Source organism: Myotis yumanensis, unplaced genomic scaffold, assembly GCF_028538775.1.
Source record: "Myotis yumanensis isolate MYYU_CA2020_CCGP unplaced genomic scaffold, mMyoYum1.0.hap1 SCAF_14, whole genome shotgun sequence".
NCBI classification, from domain to species: Eukaryota; Metazoa; Chordata; class Mammalia; order Chiroptera; family Vespertilionidae; genus Myotis; species Myotis yumanensis.
Genome location: NW_027223765.1, coordinates 42889164 through 42913140, shown reverse-complemented (window position 1 = coordinate 42913140; position 23977 = coordinate 42889164). Strand labels below are relative to the sequence as shown.

Genomic DNA, 23977 nt, shown 5'->3' with positions numbered 1-23977 from the left:
TTCCTGCCTCACTTGTGCAGGCTGTAGGAAGAGGTATGGGACACAGGGCCGGAGTCCAGACCAGAGAGGCTTGGTCCAGGCTGTGTGTTGGCTGCTCTGGGGTAGCTGGGTGTCCCTGTCTAGTAGGCAGATTGGAATGGAAGTCTGGAACCAGACAAAGAGGAATTGCCCATGGCAGAGTGTGACAAACACTCTATGAATGTCATGGGCATTCAGAGGAGGGAGTGGTTGGGGAAGTTTCCGTGAATATGATGGTATTGCCACTGGAGCAGGAAAAAAAGGAAAATATTTTATCAGATGTAGAACCAGGTGTGAGCATGGGCAAAGGTAACAAAGATGGGGAGGTATAGGGCATACTTGGAAGAGAGGGTGGGATTCCGTAGCTCAGCTCTGGAGCAGGGGGATGATGGACAGTAAGGTGGGCCAGAACATGGAAGGTCTCAGGTGCTTAGCTAAAGGTTTGGAATTTGTTGAGCCTGGGAAGAGCACAGTGGGGAGTATCGTCTAGAAGGGTTAACTATATAGCGTCACTGTGCCAGAGGGGTTGGCAGTAGCACAGGCTAGAAGGAACAGTGGTGCCGAGATAAGGTGGTGGCACTAGAGGAGAAGAGGAGGGAACAAGTTTAAGAGACGCGAGGATAATTAATAAGCCTACAGACAAAACACAAATTTCAACAGCCTGTGTATTTATCCTTTAGTTTCCAGAACTAAACTTGTTTTAACAAGAGCCAGCAAGACAGAAACACACACAGAAAGAAACACAACCTAGCTACTTTAATGGCAGGGAGAAAACAGAGGTGTGGAGGCTGATCCTTGGCTCAAGTGCTCTGTAGTTCTTACTATTGCCGTCACTGCACCAGAAATAAGACAAGCCTGAGCTGAGTACTGATATGGTGCTAGGCACGGTGCTACTCATTCTTCAAGGTTCATCTCACATTTTCTTTATGTAACTCCAAGTAGTTGCTATGAGTAGTCCCATTTGTGAGTTGAGGACAACAAGGCCCAGAGAAGTTAAGCAGCTCGCCCACTACCACACAGCTATTAATGAATGGAGCCAGGCAGGATTCAAAACGCGCTGTTCTGACTCCACAACCCAGAGTCAACCGCTGCATCCTGTTCCGCAGTGAGGATTTCTGTATTAGGATAAATTGATTTGGCCCAAGAACTCCTGGTACCACAGGGACCCCTCTTTAATGTGCTTCTTTTGGGGTGGGAAGCTATTTCTGTAATACAAAGGGTTCCACGTGTTGATGAAAACCTCTTATAATGGAAGTTGAGAAGCTGTTTGTGTTGGCAGGGCCAGCAGCCGTTTTGGAGCTGCTGGTCTGAGTCTGCGCCCTCTCTTGTGGGGCTGCGGAGTTTCTCTTTTCGAAGAGAGTTTGAGTGGGCCTGGAGTGGGCCTCTGTGGAGGCCGCCGCGGCTTTGTAGACTGGAGACAGTCATCAGCTCTGGATGGGCTTCAAGAAACCTCGACGGCAGAGATGGGGGAAGACCCCAGGCCATCCATCCTCCTGCCTGCCTGACACAGCTCCCTGTGGGGAATTCTGGGGAAGAAGCCAAGAAAAAAAGATGTATTTCCAGGAGGGGTTTCTACTTCTTCCAGGAATCATTCTTGAGACTGCTCTTCATGGCCCCACACAGCGGGATCAGAGAAGTCCAGCAGCATAAAAGTTGAAAAGAAAGAAGGTCTTTGTTGTGATATATGATGATTTTCCTTCTGGAAAAAAAAAAATCAGCCCAAACAAAACAACTGTCTGATAGAGGGATGGTCTTCTCTGAGCATAATATCCACATCTTTCTTGATCTTGTCTGAGACGAATGGGAGGGTTGGCAGCAATAACAAAGGCTAAGGATTCAAACCCGTGGACCAGTGCCCTGTCCAGGCAGCAATCAGATTGTGGAATCATTTCTTCCTCATCATGATGTTAGATCAAAGGGCAGGTGTCATGCCATCCAAATTCGGGGTCTTCCTCCTACAGAGCTGCTTTAAAAAAAACAACAGCAACACACCAAAACTTTAAAGCTTTAAACTTGTAAGCCTTAGTGAGTGCGTCTGTATGCCCGATAGAACGGCTCAGTGTGCATCTCCCAGTTCTAGCTGCTGAACAGCGTGGGGTTTCTGTTCTGTTTGTCAGTTTTTTGGTTTACCTTCTTATCTCCCATTGATATTTTACTTTTCTCCGGTCCTCTAAAGTTAAGATGTTTTGGGTAGAGTGGGTAACATAGCTTTCTTTAACTTTTTCACATTTTAAGTGTTATTTGCAGGGTGTGTTGTTATTGTTTTTTATCATACCATCAACTAAGTTTTATAAAGTTTAAAAGCACACAAGACCTTTCAAATGACACTTAATTTTGGGGAAAAGTAATTCTAAATGCCTTTCTTTGGAAACTTTGCTGCTATTCATTAAGCACTTTCCATGGGCCAGGTTCTGTGCAGAACAATGATGGGCAATGTTTTTTCTAATCCTCACAACAGCCCTGTTCGGAGAACAGTGTGAGTAAAAACAAATGGGCAGATGAGTAAACTGTGGCTTAGGGAGGTTATTGGTAACCTTCTCAAAATCACTCTGAACTTGAACCCAGATAATCACAAGGGCCATGTGGATTCATGCACAGGTGATGCTTTCTTGTCTGCCATAATAAAAACAATTATTATTTGTTTATTCTGAAGGCAAGGGGGACCTGATTGTGTTCTAGAAGATGTTTACCTTGTATTTCCAGTACAGCCCGAACTGGGATCACCACCTTTTCCTTGGCTCATCATTTGGTGTTGGTTTAGGAACTGGCCCACATCCACCTGGGTGTCTAGGATAGAAACCTCCAAGAGGCCCTTGACTCATCCCTCCCTGTGTCTAACTCACCGGATTTTATTTGTACCACTGTCTTGGTCTTTCCCATTCCAGTGCTATTGTCCTCATTGGCCATTTGGTCTATTGCAGTAGCCTCCACAGAGTCACAGTTTGCCTCATCCTCTACTCCAGAAAATTCACTGAGGCAACACCCTGTGCCTCAGGCCCTGTTGCCTTCTCCTCAGACATTGGACAGAATAGCAAACTCTGTGCCTGTTCTATAAAGTTCTTCACACTCTGGCCCCAGGTGTTTTTCAAGTCTTTATAAAAAATATATTTATTGATTATTAAAGAGAGAGGAAGGGAGAGAGAGAGAGAGAGATAAACATAAATGTGAGAGCAGTACATCAATCCGCTGCCTCCTGCACACTCCCTACTGGGAATTGAGCTTGCAACCCGAGCATGTGCCCTGATTGGGAATCGAACTAGCAACCCTTTGGTTCACTAGATGACACCCAACCAACTGAGCCACACCAGCCAGGGCTCAAGTCGTATCTTAAAACCCTATATACACACAAAGCTCCTATACCTCCTCATTTTCCACCCTGTGTTTGCATCACTGAATTTTTTCCCCTTCCCTATATTTGCTAGATATTTCCATCTCTCTGCCTTTAAGCAAACTCTTCCCATTGATCAAATGCCCCTTTCCTCCTCTTTTTGTGCAAGCTCCCACTCATCCTTGAAGTTTCAATTCACATGTCACTCTCTGATTCTTCTCAAAGGACAGCAGTTCCACCTTGTGTTCTGACAGTACGTAGAATGTTGTAATAAATATTTTGTGATTTTTTTTCAGCTAAGTGTTTCTCCCTTCCTCTCAACTTTGAACTTTCTAATGTTAAAGATAATTTTCTCTTCATCTTTGAGTCTTCAGTTCCTGCTGCACGGTTAGTGCTTCGTATATGTTGGATGAGTAGATGATGAAAGGATAGAAGGACAGATAGATGAGCAACATACAAACCAGATAAGATATTTCAGTGTCTAGACAAAGAAAACAAAGGCATGAGCCAAGAAGGCAGCAAGAAGAATAGAAAGGAGGTAACTGGGTTGGTAGATATTTTAAATTACATTTAAATGGTGGATCTTGGTGATCCCTTGCATGTGCAGAAGTGTTAGGAAGAAGGCAGACCTACTCCTGACTCTGCATTCAGGATAACTTTGGTAGAGAAGAAGGTGCAAAGAGGTAGGGTGGTCTTTGGCTCTGGAGAGGGGACAGTTGGGAATTTAGTTTTGAAGATATAGAGCTCTCTGAGGGATATCCAGGCAGAGTTGTTCATAGACATTTGAAAATGTAGAAACTTAGAGTCTAGCTCCTCCAGAGTGTGGGAGTTCAGGTTGCTGCTGGCACTCCCTCCTTCAGCCCCACATCTCTCACCAGCCCCTTTATCCAAACCCCAGTCTATAAGTCCCTGGCATGGAAAGATGTCCAAGACATGTTATAAAATGTCTAGCAATTTCCATTGTGTTTTTAAAGGGGGGACATTGTGTCTAATTGTGCATGATGCATAAAAAATGTCTGAAAAGATTCACAAAATCCCGTAACAGGGAAAGTGGTTATTGGAGGAGGGGGAGGGGGATAAATATATCTTTTCTTTTTATAAATTTTTTGTACTATTTAATTTTTTTATTACTAGCATGTGTAATTTTTATTAAGATATAATTTAAATACCATAAAATTCACCCTTATAATTAAATGGTTGTTGGTATATTCACAAAGTCATGCAACGATCACCACTATCTAATTACAGAATTAAATTTTATCACCCCAGAAAGACACCCCACACCCATTAGCAGTCACAGTCATTCCTCTAGTCATTTCTCTCTCTCAAACCTTAATCTACTTTCTGTCCCTATGGATTTGCATAATTGGGACATTTCACATAAATGAGTTCATATATCGTGGTCTTTGTGAGTGGCTTAGCATCATGTATTTGAGGATCATTCACACGGTAGCTTGTATCTGTACTTCATTCCTTTCTATGATGAATAATATTCATTATAGGGTGTGCCACATTTTGTTTATCAATTCACTAGTTGATCAGCTTTGGGGCTATTTATACTTTATAGCTATTATAAATAATGCTGATATGAAAATTCATATGCAAGTTGTTGTTTAAACATATGTGTGTGTTTTTCTTGAGTATACACCTAGGAGTGGAATTGCTGTATCATATGGTAACTCTACGTTTAACTTTTTGAGGAATGGCCAAATTGTTGTCCACTGTGACTGTGTTGTGTTACATTCTCATCAGCACCATATATCTGTGCCAATTTCTGTACATTCTCACCAAAACACTTGTTATTGTTTTCTTTTTTGATGGTAGCCATCCCAGTAGTATGAAGTGGTATGCCATCAGGGTTTATATTTGCATTTCCTTAATGACTGGTGATGTTGAACATCTTTTCAGGTTATTGGCCATGCATATATCTTCTTCAGAGAAATTTCTATTTTGATCCTTTTGCTACTTTTTAATTGTGTTTTGTTCCTTTATGGTTGAGCTGTAAGAGTTATTTATATATTCTGGATACTAGACACTTATTAGATACTAGAGGCCGGGTGCATTCATGCACCTATGGGGCCCCGCCCCCCAATATTTATGTATTTTTGTATATGTGTGTATGTATGTCTATTTTCTTCTTTTTAATCCTCACCTGAGGACATTTTTCATTGGTGTTGAGAGTAGAAGGGAAGGCGAGAGACAGAGAGAGAAACGTGGATGTGAGAAAGACACCTCAATTGGTTGCCTCCTGCACATGTTCGGACCGAATCTGGCGAAACAGCGCTGCTGAGAGGGCCGACTGCTGGCGGCCGCTGGGGCTCAGGCTCAGTTGAGCGTATGGTGATTTTCTGTTTCGGCTTCCACTTGTGGTCGAGGTCCCCCTTGTAGGAGCTGCTGATGTAGCGACCACTTTCTGTCTTGATCTTCTTGTCCTCCTGTCCTGACTGTCCCACAAACCCCTTCTTCTTCCGGTCCCACTTGGGCTGCTGCCGGCCTCTGGTCAGGATCTGGGCCTCGTCCCCCATCCGTTCCAGGACAGCCCAGCCACCTGCTGCTCAAAGGTGCCCCTGTCCCCACCAACGCTCAGGCCCCGTTCACTGTCCAAGTCCTTGGGCCGATCGGGGGCATAGAAATCCTGGTCCAGCGGCTGGGCCTCCTCCTTCCGCCTCTTAGCTCCCCGCTCAGGTCCTGGCTGCTGCCGTTTCCGGTCCAGGGCCCCTGGGAAGACGTCCTCCACGCTCTCTCCTATCGCCGCCTCCTCCTCCTCTTTCCCAGGCTGCTCCACCTGCCATGCTGGGCAGCTCCGGGCTGGGCCAGCCAGGCCCTCCTGCCGCTCCTGCCGCCCTGCTGGAAGCTGGCGATGGCCTTGCAGGCCTTCTGCCGCTTGGCCCGCATCACCTGGCTGCTCAGGTCCCGGCTGGAGGCGTTGATCTCAAAGATGGTCGCCCGCGAGCGGTACTGCTTGATGCTGTCCACCAGCCTCAGCCGCTACAGCTCCTCCTCCTTGAAGCTCGAGCTGAAGAGGGGGTGCAGGCCCAGCCCCGGAAGGTCCAGCTCCCTGGCCCGTTTGGTGGACTCTGGTGAGGGCGCACGTACTGCTGCTGGGCGTTGTCGGCTACGCGGCCCAGGCCCTGCAGCTCCAGCGACGCCTCAGGGGTGTTCCACAGGCCGCAGTCCTTGTTGTCCTCCACGCTCTGTGGCACCCGGCCCAACATGCTGTCCACGCTGACCCCACCTGACGGCTCCTCGTGGGGGCGGGCGAAAGTGAGGGCACGGCCCAGAAACAGGTGCAGCTCCAGCAGGTAGGGGACCTCATCTGGGGCCACCAAGGAGTAGGCTGTGCCACATCGGCCAGCCCGGGCCACGTGACCCAAACGGTGCAGGAAGAGCTGGTCCTTGGTCAGGAAGCTGAAGATGTTGTCCAGTAGCAGGATGTCCAGGCCCCCCGCCCCCAGGTCAGTCACGATGAGGGTGGAGCACTTGTTTTGGTTGAACTTGGTCAGGTTGATGTTGCGGGCGTCTGGTCCAGGGCGATGTAGATGTGGTCGCAGCTCACTCGCTGGAGCTGCCTCGGCCCCTCGGGCGACCAAGCCACGGGTGGGCGGGGTGGGGGGTTGGGAGGAGGCAGATGCTCAACGCCTGAGCCCGGGGTGGGGGTAAGGCGATCAGGGACAGGGCCAGAGTGACTGGTCTGGTTATTCTGCTGTTCGTTTGATTTGCATATTAGCATTTTATTTTATAGGAAGATATCATTTTTATATTCTCTTTTGTGCTAATAATTTTAGTATTTGCTGTGTTCTGTTTAAAAAATGCAGTCCAATACATAATAGTTAATATTTTTTGACAAGTTGAAAGGATGATATCTTTAAAAAATTATGTTCTTAGGGAAAGTAAGTGTATGTATACGATTATATTTATAATTAAATATGTTGCTTACAATGAAGTGACCAGTTGGAAGTTTTACACTGGCACTGCTTTTCTGAGGGTGCCCTGAACTAGGGTTAAGAACAGTTTACCAAATATTAAGAACTTTTTCAAAATGTAATCTTGACCCCAAACATACTCCTACAAACATAAATGTGGTTGCTGATATTAAGTAGATAGATGCTTACTGTGTTTTAGCGATATCTTAGCTACCTTTGAAATGGGCTTTACCTTGAACATTTGCTTAGCGTTTGTCTATTGATATGACTGAACTTCCAAATTTGAGCTACTTCCAACCAAATAAATTGCCCATGTACATGCTCAGGTATGGCCTTATTTTACAGTGCCATAAAATGAAATTTATGCAGCTGCTCCAGCGAGCGATGATTGCCATTGTTTCTTCAGTTGTTAGCCAAGCTAATCCATATTCTCTGCAGTTCTGTCATCCTGTGTCCTATAAAACTAGGTCTAACAATCAAATCTACAAGAGGGTTGAAAGCACCACAGCCTTCTGTGCAGCTTGAGAGAAAGAAGTGACCCACCCAATCTCTACAGCCTTGGGTTCCCAGAAGCAAGATTTAGCACACACCCCTGAGGAGGGTTGGCGAAGGGGCCACTGGAGAGGTTGGACTTGCTGAGGATGGTCTGGCTGGTGCTCAGGGAGTTATCACTGCATGGCCCTGTGTGCTGTACATGCCCAGTTCTCACTGAAGAGACACTTAGCTGTGATTGGAGATGTCACACGAGCCTCTCCCTTTAAAAATATATAGAGTTCTAATTCCCGACCGGTGAGTGGCTTTCCCGTCTTCCAGCTTTCCTGGCTCCCCAGCATGCCTCCTTTGGGTTCTCCAGCACACGGTCTCTCTTTCCAAAGGTCTCCATTAAAGCCTGGGACCTTCTCAAATTCTCGACAGCCAGTAATTCATAAAGGAAAGATGAATTAATTCCATTTCAGTATAGCTGAAGGGCAAGAGAGTTGTTTGGAAGTGATGGCTGCAGGCTGTTAAGACAGCTACTTAGCTTTCAGGGCTGGCAGGGGAAGGATGAAAAGTAATGAGTTAACCTGCTAAGAATTTGGCCATTTTAATCATTCGAGTCTGGGTATACTTTGTCTCCATTTATACTGAGTGGGGAAACAGTTATCTTGATAAGCAGGGATTTATCTCACCCCACCTCTCAGTGGCTGCCTGGATTCAGAGTAGAATAGACTCCTTTATGTAGCAAGGGGAATGGGCATGCTTTGTATGAGTAAGGAAAAGAAAAAAAAAAAAAAAGCCATTGGTATTTTTTCAAAGTTCTTATCAGCAAAGAGCATTACCGAGAAATCCAATAGGGTAGTGATGACATTCAATTTTATTTGTACCAGGAATGCACAGATGGCTGGAGTTAGCAGCTATTCATTTTTAGCACATATCTCTCATTAATGTTAGTGGGAATTACCCAGACCTATCAAAGGGGAGAGGAGAGGAGAGCCTGTAGTATCACATAAACGTGCATCATTTTTGTGCAAAGGTCACATACTTTGAATAATTCCTTTCTGTAATTGTAACTTCCCGTAGTTAGTTTATTCTTCTTGCTGAATTTGTATGTTGTCATGGTTATTTTTAATGGCCTGCAGAAAACCATTTCAGCAAACTGCCCTGGTCTGAGGCTTATAATTAGTCATTGCAGCTTGTGGGATCGTTTGTGAATAGCTCAATCGAGATGTGTTTTTACATAAAAGTTCCCCTTGATTAATTGCCCAGGAAATGTTTCCAGTTCATAGAAATTTGTAAATCTGTATCATAAAATATTCCATTCCCAACAATTCAGTCAGTGAGAAAGGTCTGATTTTTTTAACCATAATGTGTTCAGGTGTTGCCAGGATTTTTCCTTTAAACAGTTTTCACCAAACAACACTACAGAAATGCCAAAAACTAGGGAAGCTATGGCTCCTTAGTATTTCACGTCTACATTTAGGATGTAAGCAAATAGCCTAGTTTTCTAGAAGATCCAAATTAAACACAATTTTTTTTTAGAAAAAGGAAAAGATCAAATGGAAAGAAAATTAATTAAAATACATCCCACATAGGACTTGAGTTCACTATGTCACAAAAATTTACTATTAATTTGACAGATTATTTTTAATAGAATGTAGCTTTTATCTGGTTTGGGCTTTGGCTATGTTAAATTTATAGGGTTTTAAGTTTCTTCAGTTGGGAAATGGGAAAATCTTTCTTGTTTTTGATCTCTTCCTTGGATGAAGAAGAATTCTGAGTTTACAAGGTGTAACAAGAAAGAATTTAAAATTTATGCCAGCAAATGGGTTTGTTATAGTAAGAATCATTAAATCGGGTGAAAAATATGAGATTGAGACACTGTTAGCAGAGCAAAACAGGCACTTATTGCAAATGAATTCTTTTTTTTTTTTTTGCTTTATCTTGAGTCTTAAATATTTTTTTTTGCTTTATCTTGAGTCTTAAATATTTTCCATATTCCTAATTAATATTAATGGTGTTTTCCTCATAGATGTAAAAAAAATAATATGACCTATTACCTACTGGTATCAAAAATCAGTCTATACAATGTGACTTTAAGTTTATTTTTCATTTCTGAATTATATATCATTATTCTGCGGGAATTTTGTAAAACTTCAGTGATTCCTCAAACGTCAGCTATTCACTGGGTAAATGGGTTCCTTGGATGCTGTATGAGGAATTTAGAGCAGGCTTCCTCCTGTCTGTCCATCTGTCTTCACAGCGTCTCAGATGATTTTAGTGTCCCAGGGTGTCTGTTTTATACAATGGATAGAGCCTTTGCCTAAAGGAGAGATGCCTTCACAGGCACCTCTCAGGTGTGTCTGTGTAAGAGGGAGGGAGGTACAGAGGGAGGGAAGGAGAAACAGAGACAGAGAGGGAGAGAGAGAGAGAGAGAGAGGTGAATATATATGTGTGTATTTATGTTTGTATGTGTGTGTGTGAAATAAAGATAAGAAGGATGTGTGTGTGTGTGAACTAAATATATGTTTGTGTGTGTGTGTGTGTGTGTGTGTGTGTGTCTCCTGATGTAGGAATATTCTACAGAGCTCTCTGTAGTGGGAATGAGAGATGATAATTGGAACTGCTGATGGGGAGTGGTGGTGACATAGTTTTGGGAAAACAATCTTGCAGCCAGGTAATGGTGGGTTGTTTTAGTGGAAGGATTATTCTGGTTAGCTCTGATAGGAAATTAGCCAGTGTGGTAAATCAAAAAATAGCAATGGGAGGTTAGGAACATGACATGAGATTTGGAGTCTCACAGATTGGAATGAACCCAGCTCTTCCTCCTTCTAACTGGAAGAGCCTGTTACTGCTCTTCCTCACTTTTCAGGTCTATAATGGGGATCATAAAATGGTCCCAAGGATTTAACATGTACGTTGCCTAGTCCAGAGAGAGGTTGATAAAATGCTTCCTCCTGTAGCACGCATGCTTATGAACCTGAGTCCTGGTGGCCACTCTGTCGATTTTAGATGGGACAGCATTCCTAAAAGTTGGGCCACTCTGCACCTGGGAGCTCCAGAAGCATTGCCACCCAGGTAGAAGCTAGAAAGAACAGGAAAAACTGTGGATGGGCAGGGGTTTCCTGACTCCTTCCAGTGAACAGCCCATCAGGACTCCAGTGTGGAGGACTGTGTCCCTTGAGGAAATATCCTGGGTCAGGAAGAGGGAAGTGTGAAAGGGATGGTTGGAGTTCCCGGGGTCAGGGATCCGCAGGCAGGCTCTGGGGGATGCCTGAGAGATCACTGCATTTTTTAGAATTTTCCTGATACGGACAAAGGTCTAGGCTGGCTCTTGGCATTCTCTGATCGCTTTGGTTTGAGTAACCATTGTCAAGTAGAAGACTGTTCTAGAGGAGCAGTTGGGAGAACAGGAATGCATGGGTCCCAGAAAGGACAGATGGAATAAGAGCTGCCCAAATATATCTTATGGCTGGGAAGTGTCTGGGACTTGTCATAACTTACCTAGCAGAGCTGAATTCTCCAGAAAATCAGGAGGACAAAGAAATGCCACACACTTATGTCTTTATTGCTTTATTTTTATCTTTATTGTAAAAGTATTATGGATGTCCTCTTCCCCCCACTCCCCTACCACCTCCTCCCCACTCCCACCCCTTTCCCAGGCCTTCAAGGCACTGTTGTCTGTGTCCATGGGTTATGCATATATGCGTATGCATTCTTTAAGGCAACTTAGATCAGTCCCCAGACTTGAGGCTGAACAACCAACCAGTCAGGGCAGAGGCAGACCTGGGACCCAGACACAGAGCCCAGAAGCATGGAATCAACTTAATCACCGGGTCTCACTGCCTCCTGAGACCTGAGCTTTAAACCATGGAGCTGCGATAAGCCAGGACTCCAGATTGGTGCCATCTTCACCGTGTGTGGTGAGTCCTTGTCCGAGGGGTTGAGGGCATGGGAGTCTTCTTTCCAGCAGCTTTGTCCAGCACAGTGTCCTGGAACAGGTGTCCCTGAGTAAAGGGAGGTGTCTGTCCCCCACAGAAAGCCAGCCTGGGTGCATGGAGGAAAGAAGCCACTGTTGTTATTATTCTTTTCCTTACTATTTAAAAGTACTGTGTGGTGGTATCCATAGATCCCTTAGTATATGCCAGGCACTCTTCAAGCATTATCTCATTTATTTCTCCTTTGAATAAAGATTGTTTTACTGTTCAAGTCTGGTTTTAAATATAAGAGAACTGTTACAAGAAAATGAATTCACCTGTCCCCGGTTCTTCAGTGAAGAAATGGTTGAGCTGAGATTTGAACCCATGCAATCAGGCTCAAAGTCCCAGCTCTTAAGTTCACCCTGTCTCTAGTGTGAAGTTACTAGAGCTGATCCAGGGCCACCTGGGTCAGCCTGGATGGCCCATTGGTATTGCTTTTGAAAAGCAAAGGAAAGGCGTTCCGTTTCCTCCTTATTTTTAAATGCTGTCTCTGTCATTTTTAGCCCTGGCTTAAGTGGTGCCAGGGAATCTCTGTTGTCATTAATTACACGTGTTTAGTACGTAGGATCTGTTTAGGTGATACAGATGAACATTTATGAATTTTATCAGCTATGCCTTTTTGTACTAGAACATCCAGATCTTGAAGAGCAAACATTAGATTTCACTAATTGTTGCTTAGAAAGAATCTAAGACTGAAAGGTGTATTAAGGAAAAATATAAAGAAAAAATATTAGGTAGCACAGGTAGTTAGGGTATGGCAAAAATCATTGCGATGATACACTAATGACCAACATTTGGGAAAACCTGATTAAAACTACTATTCCTCAGATTTTACACCTTAGAGCAATAATTCAGTAGCATGATCCTGGGGGAAAAAGGGTTTGGATCAAAAAAGTCCAATAAACACATTCTACCATGTTCCACATTGGAGAGTCACAGTGCACTTTACAATAGTAAAGGCTCTGAAAACTCCTGCAGTGTTCACATTTATTTTTCCTGTGCTCTCAAAACTTACTTGAGCCTAACCCTTCTTTTTGTTTTATTTTGTTTTGGTAACAGTTATTAACATCCCTCAGAGTCAGCTCCGCCAGAGCGCTGTTTGTAAACCACCGAGTTAAGAAAACCATCATCCAGTGAAACGGGAACAGGTGGCGGCAGTGCTGTGTTTGGGGGGTGGTTCCTGGTGCTGAGGCAGTCATGTGGGGAGTGGTTTGCTCTGTCTCCTCGTGTAATTGGGGGAAGTGGTTTATGCACTTTTTGCCGATAATTCTGCAATTTTGTTTTCCTCCATTGATTTTCATTTTATCCACCACCCACCTCCGATTCTGTTTTACTCATTGACATTAGAAGAGGTCTGAGTTATGAGAAGAAGAGTGGAAGGGACAGGCATTTAGCTTTGCACTGTGTTGCCATGGGGATAAGTACTTGGGGAAGTGCAAGGATGCATAAATTTCCATAACCCCTCGCTGGCCATAAGTTAGCCCTTCCAGATGCCTTAGTTGCTTTGGTGAAAATGGTTTGGAAGAAGTTTAGAAAATGGAAAAGTGAAGTCTGGTAGATAGATACTGAAGTAAATAGTCCCCAAGAAATGTTCGAAATTGAAAGTAAAAAGATTGCGAAATATTTTGAAAGATTAACACAAACAGAATAAAATAAAGGTTTAAAAAGTTTCAAAACCAGTTAATTTATAATTTGGATATTGGTTAAAATCCATGTCTATGCTGTTTAATATGGTAACCACTAGCCACACGTAGCTAAATTAATTAAGACGAAACAATATTGGAAACTGTGGTCCAGAGTGGCACTAGCTTCATGTCCCATGTTCAGTAGCCACATGTGGCCAGTGGCTGCTGCAGTGGACAGCAGAGAAGTGGACATTTCCATGGCAGCAAGTTCTATGGGGAGCACATTGATAGAATTCCAGCATAGTCCTGGTTTCACACCCTTCCCAATCCCCTCCACATGAATTCAGGCAGGGCCTGTGACTTGTACAGAATAGGCAAAGGATAGGAAGCCACTCCCATGGTTCCTCTGCATTCTACAAGATGTCTTCTTAGCAGACTGCAGAGAGAGGGCTCCTGCCACCCTGGGAGAATCAGGCTGCCATGTTGTTAATGGCCCATGGAAAGGGCCATGTAGCCAGGCCTCCTGAGGGACTTGGGGTGGCCTCCACTCCCACCAACACCCAGTGAACAAGGCAGCCTCATTCATAAGGCTGCAGGGAAAGGAATCCTTCTCCCTAACCACCCGGGTGAGCCCGGAAGTTCATTCTTCCCCAGTTAAGCCTGCAGATGAGAAATGCAGTCTGCAAACATCTTGATTTCTGCCCGATAATACTGGGAGCAGAGGGACCAGCCAGTTGTGCCTGGACTTGGGACTCACACAAAGTGTGAGATAATAAATGAGTATTGCTTTAGGCTGCTAAATCTGTGCTAATTTGTTATGCAGCAGTGGAAAACAGACTCAGTGTTGGTCTCTCTTTGGGATGCTCCAATGAGCCATACCTCTGATGGGCCAGACCCTGAATGAGTGTGGCTTGTGTACTGAGGCTAGTGCTTTGCCTCCGTCTTAGAGAAGAAAGATTGTAACTCTCACAAAGGCCGTGTCTAGGCCTAGCTAGAATGCTCCATTTCTTTTTGAGGCAAAGATCTCATAATAATGTATAATAATGTTTTATTATTTTTATATAGCATTATAGATAACACCATAACGATGGTTCAAACTCTGGATCCACTATTTATTAACTGTATGATGTTGGGCAAATTGCTTAACCTCCCTAAGCCTCTTAATCTGTAAAATGGGGATAAAAATATTCTCCGGGTAATGATATTTTGTTTAACTGAGATTATATTTTTACAGTGCTCAATACAGTGCTGACACATAATATGACATCCAGAAAAGAGGTTGTTTTTTATTACTTAGCAATATTTTAACATTGATTTCTGGTAGAAAATAATGTAAACACTGACACATTTCTTCTGGACTCTAATTTGGAAAATCAGCATGTAAGATTTTTATCTTGTTACTAGAGGCCTGATGCATGAAATTTGTGCAAGGGGCTCGGCCCTCATAGCACAGCTTTGTCTGGAAGGTCATCCGGAAGTACATCTGGAAGGTTGTTCGGCTGTTCGGTTAAATTAGCATATTAGCTCTTTATTATATAGGATGCCTTTGCTTTACTTTGTGTCTGGGCTGCTACAGCCGAATTCCAGATTGGATGCAATAAAAACAGGTCTTGCATATACCAAGTGCCCCTGTGCTCACAGGTTGCTGTGATTGTATATTGTCTGGGCAAATCGCCCCCAACCTCTGGCCAGACTGTGGAATGTTGGTTTCCTCCAACATTAGCCCCCCAGGGGTCAATTTCACAGTTTCCATCTGTTTTTATATTACCCCAAACTGTAAATACAACTGACACCCTACCAAATTGGCCCTAATGTGCCCTTGTCCAACAGCGGAGTCGTAGGCTTTTAGAATGATACAATGCTCTATGGAATTGTGGCAGTTCGACAAATGTTTTGTTTTTAAAGTGCTTGGATTCCCTCTTTATTATTTGAAAAGAAGTAAATGATGTGCAAGGAGAAGATATGAGGTGGGAGCAGGGCAGGAGTTTGAATCTTCTGTCTTGGCTCCGTCTTGGATTTTCCCGTGGTCCCAGGAGTCCCATCCTAAGTTCCCTGTTATCTGTTACTGTCCTTTGTTGATCTCTTACTTCCCCTTTTTTGTTGAGCTTCTACTTTTATCTTCACTCATTGTATCACCTTCAAACTTTCATCTCTGATTAACCCTGTCTGTAGGGAAAGAAGAGAACCAAATTCATTATGATGCATTCAAGTGTCAGGATCTGAAACACACTACACGTGTCTATTTGTGTGGCAGATTCATCCAGAAAACCTAACGATCTGTTCAAAAAGTGGTCACACTGAGGTTAACAGGTTCAGAGAACAAAATTAACAGGGAATTGCACAGCCTCCTTGGCTTTGTGTCCTGCTTCGTATCTAGGTCTTCATTTGGGGGAGTGTTGCCGCCCCGTGAGGTTGGAAGCTGCTAAGCTGCCGTCTTCCATTCCAGACGCTGCAGGTGGAAAGCTAATGTTCTCGGGTGATTTCCTCACGGGTATCCAGTTCATTAGTAGTCAGGGCACCCTGTGAAGTTTGGGGTGATGGACCTGAATGTGGTTGGGCTACAGAACAGAGACTGTATCTGCGGATTTCTGTTTCTACTCTAGAACTTTCTGGGTTGCGTGGGAGAAGAGAAAGTGGGACAGTGGTGTGAAGGAACTCTGCAACCTTCTGCGCAGGTGGTTGGCACAGCACAGAGCTGAAGGGATGGGTGGCTTTTGGAGCCAGACTGAATGAGAATCCTGCCTCTGCCACTCACTCTCTCTGTGAGTTTGGAGAGAGGGGTGAGGGCTGTGGAGAGGGAAATGAAGGGGGCACAGCCAACGAGAACAGCACAGAGCTGGTGAGCACCAGGTACTGAAAGAAGACTGGATTCTGGAGTCTGGGGGGAAGGGTGAGAATGGTGTGGGGTGAGGCTGGTGAGGCCCACAGGTGTGTGATTTTGTTCTTTGGGAAATGGGAAACCATTGGAGGTTCATATGCCAACAGTATGTGATTTGAGTGGATTTGAAAGGCTCACGCTTGCTGCTGGCTGGAAAATGAATTTAAAGGGGACCAAGAGTGGATGCAAGGAGACCAATGAAGAGAGAAGAGCATCATGGTTCAGGCAGGAAGCGATGCTGACTTGAGCTGTGGCAGCAGGGGTGACGCCCATTCTCAGTTTCCCTAGGCAGGGCATCGAGGCCCCATGGGCTATGTGGAGCCGTGATGTAATGAAGTAGAGGAGACCTGCTGGGCAGTGAAGATACAGGGGCACCCTGCTTTGGATTCTCCTGGTGGGGAGCTAACTGTGAGCATATGGACGAGAAGCCTGGATTTGTAGTCCAGTCTGTGCTGGGAGGATGTAGGACATCACAACCTGTGTATTGTTCCACAATGAGAACACTGATCATTCCAGAGCTTCCATTATCAGATGCATGTGAGCAGCCATTCTGTCTGGGTCACCACACCTACATGGAGGCCACCTGATAAGAAATTCATGTGGTAAATAGTACATCAGGGCCAGGCCTGTCAGTTGGTTACGGCTGCTTACCAGGAGGAGGACATTGTTATTAGATGCCCATGGACTGACCACTGCGTCCCGAGGAGGCTGCAGACAGGCTTGCCTTTCCCCTGCGAGTTTCCTGTGGATGCATGCCCCTCCCACCAGGTGCATCTGGAGGGCACCAGGGTCAGGAAGGGCCAGGCTCTCTCTGCTCCCTGGCCCTGGGTCTCCCCTAACAGGCCCCAGCATCTGCTCTCTTTGCTTGGGCTTCCGTCACTGGGTTCCGTTCATGTCTGGGATGGCACTGCATTGGTATTTGGGGGGAGGAGGTTCTTCAGGGCCAGAATGAGGGAGGACATTTGAAGGAAGTCAGCCCTTCAGAAGCTTCCCCGGAGTGAAATACCTATAAGAAAAACAAGCCTGTCTCTTGTTAATTGTGCTGACCTTCTGCTGTGTAACCTGCTCCCTAGGTTTTCCTGGCTTGGGTGAGAGGTCACCTGGCAGGTACGGGGGGGGAATAGAAGTGCACTGGAGTGTTTGGGGCAGTGGGAGTAGGCTGACATGTAGAAGGCACTCACTGTGTGTGGTTACAGTTTTCAGAGCCTTAGGTTTATTAAATCATTTAATCTCTCTCTCTCTCTCTCTCTCTCTCTCTCTCACACACACACACACACACACACACACACACACACCAGTGAGATAACTTGCCCGGAGTCCCACACTTTGTAAGGGATGCTTCTGGGAGGACAGTGTGGCCAGTCTAGCAACAATGTCCTGCCTTGGCCTCAGATGACTTAATCATTTCTCAGGCCCAGTGAGGGACTGGCTGGTGGGATCATCTCCCCAAGGAGCCTTTTGTCAGTGGAGCCTGAGACTACCATGTGGAAGGCTGAGTCTGTCTTTGCCTCGGGGAAGCTCATTTCTCAGGTTTCATATTTGAACACTCCGTCCCCTCTAACACCTTCTTTCTTTAGCTTTGTTATCAGGTTCTGGGATGTCCCGCGGGCCTGGTAAATGATAAATGGTGTCTTTTTGAGGTGTGTCGTCATTGTGTGCTTCAACTGAAGGTAGCCCTGTCTCTGGGTTCTTGGGGAGCCTCAAACACCATGGGGGAGGTAGGAATACAGGAGATGGGAGATGGGAGGGCACACCTCCAGGGAGTGAGAGGGACAAGGGCCACAGGTAAGCAGCAGAGGAGGAACCACTGAGGAGGAATGCCGACATGGGAAGCATGGGGAGATAAGTGGGCACCTGCTCAAGGGTGTTGATAAGGCCTTAGGCAGTTATCAAAGCTGGTGGCCAAGCAAGCGGGCTTCTCTAGGGATGCTGTGACAAATTCAGAGACCAAGAGATCTGCTTCCTTCTGGAGCTAAGCCCTAAGACCTTGGCCCTACCGGTGACTCTTTGCGGGGAGGAGGGCTGGATTCAGGTAGCCACAACAGGCCAGATACTTCCTCTTCCAGGAAGGAATATCATGCTCCTGACATTTAGCACATTTGCGTGTGCTGTAAAAATACCTCTGGGCTATTTATAATAGGTTTCTGAAATTTATAGCTACACTGAAGTACTGAATGGAATTTACAAGCTTTACAAAAATGGGATCATCTCAGTGGTTAAAGTAAAAGCTTTCATTATTGGAAATTCTGCTTACAGTACTCATTGTCAGCTTCCATTGTGTGTGTGTGGCCCATCTGCTTGTGTAGTTGCCTCGGGATCGCAGCTCATTTAACCAGGCTCGTCATGACCTTCCGGCAATGCTTCCATTAAGATAACCTTCCAGGAATGTAACTCATCTTATTATTAAGAAAAGTACAAGTGGAAGTGAAATGTCTGACAAAAAGCGCTTAATAACCCATTCTGAAGTTCATTGTCGGAGGCCTTTAAATACCTGCTGTTCCGGTGTGGGAAGCGAGACCCTATGTGTTCCCAACATTGCACAAGACACGATTACATTCCTGCCTCCAGCTAACGTGAAACAGAGGGCACAGGCTGGCGTCTGTTCTAGGCATTTGACCTGCTCTAACTTGTCAGCTCTTCATAGTAAACCCCATGGGCTATTCTTATTCCCATTTTATATGTGAAGCTGAGGAACAGAGGCTAAGAGACCTGCCCGTGGTCACACAGCTAGAAAGGGCTGGCTTCTGATGGGAGCCTTGTAGCTCGGCTCCACGGTTTATGCTCCTAGCTCCTGCAGCAGCTGCCCCTAGAAAACTCCTGCAGCCCAGAAATTGTCTTCCAAGGGGTGGTTCCACGTAACACTGCCAGTTAAACCTCCATCCAGTTATGTGTCCATGAGAGAAGAAAACGTACGTCCACACACAAAACTGGTACAAGAATGTTCATGGCCATCTTACTAATCTTAAAAAAATTGGAAACGGCTCAAATATCCATTGAAAAAGGGAACAGCTAATGAAACTGTCGTGTATTTATGTACTGGGCTGCTGCTCAGCAGTAAGATGGAACTTATACACAACAATACGAATGCATCTCGAAAACCTTAAGCTGAGTGCGAGAAGTCAGACCGAAAAGAACTCGTGCTTCTGGTTCCATGTGTACACAGTGCAGGAGCAGTCAAAGATTCATGTGAATAAAGGTTAGAACCGTGATCACTTCTGGGGAGGTGGAGGGGCACCAGGCTGGGTGATGGCAGTGCTCTGCATTTTGATTGGTCAAAATCATTGACTTGTACACTTAATATCTGTGCATTTTCTTATATGTATTTTATACACCCCCTCTCCCCCCCCCCCCCACACACACACATGAAAGTTCCCCTTCTTCCCCAAACCCATTCCCTTACTCAAAGGGAACCATTGTTTACAGACTGGTGAGGGGTGTCTAGGAGTTTCCATGTCCAGGCATGTTTGTATATATCCATCAAACAGGCTTTCATGTTTTATGATAAACAAGATCAGCTATAGGTATTATTCTGCTGCCTGTTTTCTTTTTCAGTTAACACTATGTCTTGAAGGCTTTTCCATTTCCACATCTCAGTTTTGCCTTCATTCCTCAGCTAGCTCAGGGTTCCATGGTGCGCATGTACTCGATCTCAGCCAGGTTCCTTGTGGGTGATGAGGCAGTTTTCAAATTTTCACTTTTGTAGCGCTATAATGAAAATTTTTGTACATATATATTTGGACAAGCATTTTTGTAGGCTACTGTCCTAGAAGTGGGTTTGCTTGGGCAAAGTGTCTGTGCACTTTGGTGCGTCCTGCCAAATTGGTTTCCAAAAATGCCTTTGTCAATTACACTCCTGCTGACCACAGATGAGAGCTCTGCATTCTGGCGTCCTCTCTAACAATGGATATTATCCATCATTTCAAGTTTTCGAGAGCAGATGGGTAAAAAATGGCATCTGATTTCTGCTGAGATTTTAAAGAAAGAGAAGGTTTGGTTTTCTCTTTTCTATACAAATAAACATACATTTTTGGAGAAACATATGTATCTCCCAGCCCATATCCCAGCCATGTGATTCTAGAGGCCTGACCAGCAAGTTAGAGAACACGTTCTGATTTTACTTTGATGGATTATTCAAGTGAAACTAGCAGGAGTCTGTCCTCTCTGACATTATTTTTTTTAAAAAATTTTATCTGTTGATTTTATAGAGAGGGAGGAAGCGGGGGGGAGAAAGAGAGAGAGAGGTAGATTCATTTTATCATTCCACTTATTTATGTATTTATTGGTTAATTCTTGTATGTTCCCTGATCAGGGATCAAACCTGCAACTTTGGCATATCAGGTTGATGCTCCATCCAACTTAATTACCCAACCAGAACCGACATTCATTCTTAATATAGTAGCCATTGTTGATCTAGATACCTGCTGGAATTTTTTTTTATTTAATCCAAATTCCTTAATGATGGCTGAATTTGAAAAGTGACATGACTTGCCTGGCTGATGTGGCTCAGTGGTTGAGTGTCATGCCATGCACCAAGAGGTCACCAGTTCGATTCCTGCTCAGGACACATGCCCAAGTTTTGGGAAATCCCCACTAGGGGCATGCACGAGTCAGCCAGTGGATGTTTCTCTCTCATCATTGTTTCTGTCTCTCCCTCTTCCTTCCTCTCTCTCTAAAATCAATAAAAACATTAAAAACAAGAAAAGTGACATGACTTGCTTAATGAGACTGGTCAATTTAAGGCAGACATTAAAAACTGGCCATACCACTGTACTCTCAAACTACACCCCCATGATTGCTTTTTAAAAAAACTTGCATTTTCGATATATTTTAATGCTGTTTTCCTGGAGAGAGAGAAAAAATAACTCCAAAATGACTTTTCCCCCAGACATGGAGCGGGTCAGTCTCTGGTGGTCTTGGAACCTGAGTTGCCTGGGGGGAGGGGGGGTGGGAGTTGGGGAAGCTGGTATCAGAGACACTTTCTTCTCAGGCAGTACTGTCAGAGGGCTGGTGGTTTGCACTCCCACAGAGTTTTAGAGACCATAGAGAGCCATGCGGAGTGCGGCATGACTTATGCGGTGTGTGTTTACTTCTGCAGGTGGGGAAAGTGTGGGGACTGATAGGCCACTTACACATCTTACTCTTGGAAATGCTGAAGTTACTATTAGCAAGAATCACTGTGGTGATTCCTTCATCAAGTGTCTAGTGAGCTTGTGTGGGGGTATTTTCTCTTCTCCAAGGGATATAACATTTTTAAATGTTATGACTTTTTCTACCTGCCTCCTATTCTCCCTTCCCACCCCACAGCTTGCCTTAGCTTCCCTGAGGAGCATCTGAGAGGGGAACTGTCCAGTGGATGAGGTGCTCATCTCTTCCCATCCCACTCCACTCCTTCCCTCCTTCCTACCTCTTGCAGAGCAGTTCTTCTTTCTCTTTTTGGCTTTCAAGTAAGCTTTTCTTAGAAGAAAGGGTTCTCGCCGAAACCGGTTTGGCTCAGTGGATGGAGCGTCGGCCTGCGGACTGAGGGGTCCCAGGTTCGATTCCGGTCAGGGGCGTGTGCCTGGGTTGCGGGCACATCCCCAGTGGGGAGTGTGCAGGAGGCAGCTGGTCGATGTTTCTCTCTCATCGATGTTTCTAACTCTCTATCTCTCTCCTTTCCTCTCTGTGGAAAATTAATAAAATATATTAAAAAAAAAAAAAAAAAAAAAAAAAAAAAAAAAAGAAGAAAGGGTTCTATTGCTAGAAAAATATACGAAAACCCTAGTCATCCTACAAAGAAGTTATGGACACTTTACATGTATCTCTTGATATTCACATGTACAAAGACAAGATGATCATCCTCATCACCTTATTCTGCATAGATCTTATTGGCCCAAATCCTAAGTTGTGCCATTTAAAACCCTACTTTTCTTTTCCAATTGCTAGCGTCTTCAATAAGGTGGTATTTGAAGGAATAGTTGGAGACGACTGAAGATATGCCTCCATCACAGTGTCTGAACTTCAGTTTCTATTGTTCTTAGCTACCCATTCTACTTTCTTTTCAGTGTTCATAGCAGTTTTACTTTAATAGCTAGAAACCTGGAAAACCCCCAAATATTGATCAACATATGAATGGTTAAACAACTGTAGAATAACCATGTATGGAATACTACTCAGCAAGAAAAATGGACTAACTACTGATACTGACAACTGCATTGTTAATCAGTAATAATCAAAACATCATTCTGAGTGAAATAAGGCAGACACAAATTGGTCCATACTGTGTGGTTCCATTCATCTATAGGAATAGATTAGTGGTTGCCAAGCCTGGGTGGTGGCAGGGGGTTAATTGTGAAAGGGCACAGGGAAACTCATGGGGTGATGCAAAGGCTCCATATCTTGATTATGGTGGTAATTACATGGGTATCATACATCTGTCAGAGCTCATTGAACTGTGCATCTAAAATTGTATATTTTCCTGTATTAAATTATATAGCACGAGTTGATTGCTGCTCATTCTTAATTCTGGAACGTTTTAAGGGGTGCATGGATTTGGAATGTTTTCTTCTTTTTGGATTGAAAAACCCCTACAGTATCCCAGAAAGCAAGGTCTTCTTGGGAACTTTGTGGGAGTTCCTTAAGTGATGTTTGCAAAATGATGCTTGCAATTATAATCTGTTTTATTTATCACTGTTACTTGGGGGGGAAACGTTTAGCAGTTAGTTCTATTTAAGGGTATACTTCAAAGTAATAAAAAAAGTATTTCTTTAACAACATGTCTTCTAATTAAACAATCTCACTAGTAATACTGACCTCTCCCTCACGTCCTATTACTGTGCACTGGCCTTGTCTTCCAAGGAACTAGGAATTGTACTTGGCCTGGGTTAGTATGTGCTTTGGAACGACTATACCTCTGTTCATTTAGGAAGCAAGTGGTCATTCTTAACATCTCTGTAGTAACCAAACGATACTCTCTTAAAAGTAGATTAGCATGTAGACTTTGCTGGTAGCATCATATGTGTACATTACTCTATCTGGTTAAAACAGGGAAATATGAGACCAAAATAATCCAATCCAAATAATGATGAAGGGGATGGTTATTCTATCTTACCTTCTATACTTATATCCTCTTAATAAGTATCACAAGGAATATTTAAATCACTGAGTCCGTTGGTTCTATAAATATTCTGAACCAACTGAGCCAAATATTTAGTTGGTTCAGAATATTTTTATTAGCAGGGTCCCTAATAGAAGATTTTTAAGCTCAATAAATAATTCTCTTGAATTTCTTTTTCTTGGAGTAGGAGGAAGTAGACATGTCTATAATTTAATGAGCACTAGAAATAAGAGTTTCTTGTTGAGAATGCTTCCATTTGATTATTGTTTCATTTGGGCCTGTTTGTTGTTTATCATCTAGTTCTCATCTCACCCATACTTCCATAAGAAGTGGTTCTCAATACACTTGTTTGGGACTCGGGGCTCATTAACAGTGGCCCATTAGCAAGGCAGGGCAGAGTGGGCGAAGGGATTAAAAGTTCCCCCGATGGTTCTGCTCCATGGCCCTCCAACTTTGGAATCGCTGCTCCTGAGCCCTCTGGACGGCCCTCCTGCCTCCTCACATGTTGGATTAGATTTATAACAGCTGCCGTGGACATGGTTGCCTAAACCTGTGGAATGTTTTGCTAAACGCTGCTGGTGAAATAGGCCACATTATGCCTGTAACTGCCCCCTCCCCTGCTTTGTTTTAACCCGTCCTTTATCCTTAGTCTTTT

General features: G+C 44.3%; 1 protein-coding gene and 1 pseudogene across 5 annotated transcripts in view; one reads left to right on the top strand and one right to left on the bottom strand.

Moving 5' to 3' along the window:
- ERC2 (ELKS/RAB6-interacting/CAST family member 2) overlaps positions 1–23977 on the top strand; it is an 882521-nt gene that overhangs the window by 447108 nt on the left and 411436 nt on the right. The gene's annotated exons all lie outside the window — the stretch shown is intronic.
- LOC138992559 (ATP-dependent RNA helicase DDX54 pseudogene) lies at positions 5512–7076 on the bottom strand (annotated as a pseudogene).